Genomic DNA, 5,354 nt, shown 5'->3' with positions numbered 1-5,354 from the left:
TTTTTCTTTTACAGAAATAGTAACATAAAAATTGTCTTTGCTTTTTACACTTAACAGTATGTCTTGGAGATCTATCCATATCAGTACAGAAAGAACTCTCTCATTCATTTTTATTATCTGCATAGTATTTTTTTTTATTTTTATTTTTTTAAAGATTTTATTTATTTATTTGAGAGAGAGAATGAGATAGAGAGAGAGAACATGAGACGGGGGAGGGTCAGAGGGAGAAGCAGACTCCCTGCTGAGCAGGGAGCCCGATGCGGGACTCGATCCCGGGACTCCAGGATCGTGACCTGAGCCGAAGGCAGTCGCTTAACCAACTGAGCCACCCAGGCGCCCCTTATCTGCATAGTATTACAAGTTATGGATGTACCATGATTTATTTAACAAGCCCTATGTTTATGTTAATTTAGGTTATTTCTAATATTTTACTCTTGTAAAAAAAATGCTGCACTGAGTAATCTTATGCAGGAATCATTTTTCATGTGTGAAGTATATCCATAGAGTAAATTCCCAGAATTGGAGTCATTGGGTGAAAGTGCAAGTGCCACAAAATTGTGAAAATTTTGTAAGTTGGGCAATATATTCCTCCTCTCTAGCAGATTTCCTCATTAGGGTAAAACGTTCATTTTTAAAGGACAATTGGTGTTTTCATTAAAAAAATCTTTTTAGGTGTTTATTTTGAGATGTTAAAAAAATCCATTTGCTAAATAATAGCCCCAGTTTTCATTAATGACTCTGGTTCTGTGTATACTTGGATTCATCTCAGAGGAACAGATTATCATTTTCCCTGGAGTTCCTTCTATGGTGGAGTCACCTGTGAGATCAGTTCATTCCCTCAAACAGTCTTCTTGTTTCCAATTTCGCATAAACCTCTAGACTGTAGTCCCTTCTAATATTTTTACCTTTACTTTGATTGTTAGTAATACATCAAAGAGAATGTACTTATGAGACTTTGTATTCCTTGTGATTCAAAGAATTTGTGGGTTTGTGCTTAAAAGTTCTATATCATATAGTTCTTGAAGCTAGAAGTTCAACATTTAGAGCTTATAGCCTATATTATGGTAGATTTTCTGATGATTCCAAGTAGTACACAGCATCCATACCAGCAGTGGGATCCAGTAACAGCTATCTTTATGTTAGGGTTCTATCCTCATCCTTTAGTTTCTTCTTGAAGTAAGAAGTTGAGATGTTAGTTAAAAATAGCAAAAAATGAGAAATCTAATTATAGACTGTTAGTATAAAAAATGATGTAGCCACTAGAAATAGTATTTATAAATAAATTTTAATGACATAGAAAAGTAATTCTAAAATAAAATTTAGGCAACAAATTTATGAAATTTTCTATCATACTTTTTTTTTTCTTAAAACAAGCTCTGGTCAGTTTTATTAAAGAAAAATTTTGTGTGATTTACTGTTCACCAGTCTGTTCTGGCATGCTTCTAATGATATCAGAATCACCTGGATCAGTTATAGCTAGTGTCATACTCTATAGTATTTCCCACACGCTGTGCCCAATTCAATATTATTGCCACTGTAGTGATGGACACCAGTTTTGGACAACATGGTGTAGTATTCTATGTTAGATTTCCTCAAGGCTGGGCAGTTGGCGAGGATGACCAGTTTCGCTTTGCCATGTCTGATCATTTTCAGAGGCGGCTTGTACCCCAGCACATACTTTCCACTTTTCATAGTGAGTTGGAACCTAGAGTTGATTGACTCCAGCAACTTTTTCATCTTCTTTGCGGCCACCATCTTTTTGCCTTAGATGTGGGACAGCCCCAACCAAAAGCAGCTACCAAAACGGCCAGGAGACAGAAAGGAAAGAGTTCCCACAATGCAAAGCTCTTCACTGCCAAATTTTCTATCATACTTTTAAGGATACAGAGAAATTATTATATAGGAATGGAAGAAAACATGCAAAATGTCAACTGTGGCTGCTTCTGGGTAGTAAGATTATGAATGATTTTATTTCATCTTTAAACTTTCCTGAATTTAAAAATTTTCTATGGTACTCATATATTGTTTTGACAATCAGGAAGAATAAAATGTAAAAAAATTCAGGTTATATATAGAACTACTTCAGAAGACTGAACATATTCTTTTATCTTTGCACTTTCCTGAAATTATACTAAAAAGGAGAGTAAAGGAGTAAAAACCATATAAACCCACAAGGACAAAGAGAATGTAGAGTAGAATAGCAGATTAGAATATCAACAAATGTTGAGAAGATGGAAAGCAGATGGAAAACAGATTATTTAAATAAACTTTACCACTGAAAGGCTAAATTATTTGAATTAATCCTCTCTCTGAAAATATGTAAAACAATTGGATATTTTCAAAAGTCTTCATAAAACCATAAAACAGTCTGATATGAGAGGCCAAAATATACTTGAAAGTGGGAACACAGCAGGGTTAAATAAGATTCCAAAGGCATTTATACCTGGAGGGTTTTTTTGGTTTGTTTGTTTTGTTTTTTTTAACCAAACCTGTAAGTAGCAGATTCAGTTTTGATAGCTTCCAGTGTGTGGACTGAAGACAAAACTCAGTCCTCATAAGGAAGGGACGTCTGATAGAAAGTTCTAATCTGTAGAACTGTTACCCCAAAAGGTACCCTCCTCAGGGCAAAAGTATCTACTTTCAGGAGATAGCAAGGAATATTGCCTTGCTGCTGAGTAGAGCAGGGAAACATAACAATATAACAATTTGCAATCAAAATTCTCATCTTTAGTCCAAAAAACAAAACAAAAAACCCAAAAACAAACTAATAAAAGCCAAGCTGTGAATATAGTTTAAAGTGGTCCCAGACTGATAGTGACCCTAGCCATCTGGCACAAACAAGTGTAAATCCTCCCTGGAGGAATTCACTTACTCTTGGGCCTCAGGTAATTTTCACAGATAGTTTTCCAAGGAAAATGAATGGCTTACAGTAATTTATAGCACCAAAAGAAATAAGGCATCATGAGTAAGAACAGCAGAAATAGAAAAAACCTTATTAAGCCCTTAGATATTGGAAATTAACAGTTGCAAAGTATAAGACATACATCCTGTTGTGTTGAAAGAGGTAAATGATGAACTGAAAAATATAGAATAGGAAACTATAAAAAATGAGTTGTGTATTTGAAAAAGAAAAGAGTAGAATTTATGAGAATGAAAAAATTTAAGAATTGAAATTAAAAACTTAGCAAATAAGACATAACTGTATAGACAGTGATTCAGTGCCAGATCAGAAGAAATTATTCAGATTATACTTTATAGAGACAAAGAGAAAATATGAAAGGGATATTAAGATACATGGAAGGTGGGATGAGAAGGTTTAATATACATCTGAGCAGAGTCTGTGAAGGAGAGGAGAGAAAGAATGGATCAGAGGTAATTTTGAAAAGTTAATGGCTGAAAAAATTTCAGAAATGATGAGAGTCACCTACCCACAGATTCAGGAAGCCCTTCATCTGACAAGCAACTAAGTAAAAGAAATCCATGCCTTAGCATATCACTACTAAAGGAAATTCCAAAGAATATACTTAATGCAGGACAGAGGTGTTCTGAGATGCAAGAAGGAATAAAGAGGAAAGAAAATAGTAAATATGTGAGTAAATCTAAATGAAGACTGACTGTAAAATAAAAATAATACTATGTAGTTAAGAAAAAAATAGAAGGAAAGTATAAGACAGTGATAACATGTAAGTCTGGTAGAAGATAATGGAGTTAAAGTGTTTTAAATTCCTTGTATAGTCCAGAAAAAAGGTAAAGCAAAGGTGGATCTGGGTTATTTGAAGTGTAAAACTAGAACATTTAGAGAGACCGTATTTAAGAAAAAGAATATAATATGAAAACAAATTAGATATTGTGTTAGTCTGTGTAGGCTGCCATAATAGAATTCTTTTTTTTTTTTTTAAGATTTTATTTATTTATTTGCTAGAGAGAGACACAGCGAGAGAGAGAACACAAGCAGGGGGAGTGGAAGAGGGAGAACAGGCTTCCAGCCGAGCAGGGAGCCCAATGTGGGGCTCGATCCCAGGACCCTGGGATCATGACCTGAGCTGAAGGCAGATGCTTAATGACTGAGCCACCCAGGCGCCCCTGCCATAATAGAATTCTACAGCTTAACCATCAGAAATATATTTTCTTAAAGTTCTGGAGATGGGAAGTCTAAGATCAAGGTGCCAGCGGAGCTGGTTTCCGGTAAGGGTTCTCTCTTTGGGTTGCAGATGGCCACCTTATTGCTGTGTCCTCACATGGCCTTTCCTCCGTGTATGGAGAAAGATCTCTGGTGTCTCTTCCTCTTATAAGGACATCGGTCCTATCAGACTTGGGCCCTGCCCTTATGACCTTATTTAGCCTTAAAAACCTCTTTAAGGCACTATTTCAAAATAGAGTCGCATTGAAGTTTAGGGCTTCATCATATGAATTTGGGGGGAATACAGTTCAGTCCATAAAAGGTAGGAAAGTAAACATTAAAAAAAAATAAATTACATTACAGATATAAAAAAGCTGACAAATGCCACAAATTTCACAAGAGGAAGAAAAGCAATATATTTTTTTTATTATTTTGATACTCTAATTTTTTTGGCTGCATACTCTGACTTTTGATAATTTTTAATTTTGTAGAGAGAATAGAAAAATTCAATCTGTTTTTTAGCATAGTTGATTGAAATTTGTTTTTTATTTTAACTTAGAAAAGCTTTCAACTTCACAAATTATTAATAATATGTATATTTTTTGGATTGTTAAGTTTGGAAAAACACTGGCAGTTTCTTTACTAATGTGCTACAAAATCAGAATATATCACATTTTTTTGATGAAGTAACTAATTTTCAATACTGTTTGAGTTGACAACACTAGTTTATTATTGATGTCTCATTTAGTAAATATTGGTAGTCTTAGATTTTCTTCACTGGTGTCAGTAATATCAACTCAGAAAGAAAATAATAATCTGTATATGCGTAATTTGACAAGGTCATTTCAGACTGAGAGAAATACATAAGCAAAGATATGGTTGTAAAGACAAGGAATTTAGTTTGGATAGAGTGTGATTTAATGTTAGGTTAGCTAAATGATCAGAAAAATAGATTAGAGCAGGTAGATTAGTAAGAAATGGGAAATAGTGTCAAACTAATAATGTCAACTGGATAAGGCTAGACCATTATGCCTAATGTTAAGTAATCAAAGGCCTGTTGATGGCAATATAGTGAAGTATCTTTTTTTTTTTTTAGATTTTATTTGTTTATTTGACAGAGACACAGTGAGAGAGGGAACACAAGCAGGGGAGTGGGGGAGGGAGAAGCAGGCTTCCCGCAGGGCAGGGAGCTCGAGGCAGGCTTCATCCCAGGATCCTGGGATCTGACCTGAGC

At 34.7% G+C, this 5,354-nt stretch overlaps 1 pseudogene; it reads right to left on the bottom strand.

Moving 5' to 3' along the window:
- Nucleotides 1-1,389: 1,389 nt before the first annotated feature.
- On the bottom strand, nt 1,390-1,853 carry LOC102736966 (large ribosomal subunit protein eL30 pseudogene; annotated as a pseudogene).
- Between the last annotated feature and the right edge of the window lie 3,501 nt (nt 1,854-5,354).

Source organism: Leptonychotes weddellii, unplaced genomic scaffold (genome assembly GCF_054177405.1).
Source record: "Leptonychotes weddellii isolate Sample4059 unplaced genomic scaffold, ASM5417740v2 HiC_scaffold_9537, whole genome shotgun sequence".
Classification (NCBI taxonomy): Eukaryota; Metazoa; Chordata; class Mammalia; order Carnivora; family Phocidae; genus Leptonychotes; species Leptonychotes weddellii.
Note: the sequence above shows the minus strand (reverse complement) of the source record. Positions and strands in the feature narration are given on the sequence as shown.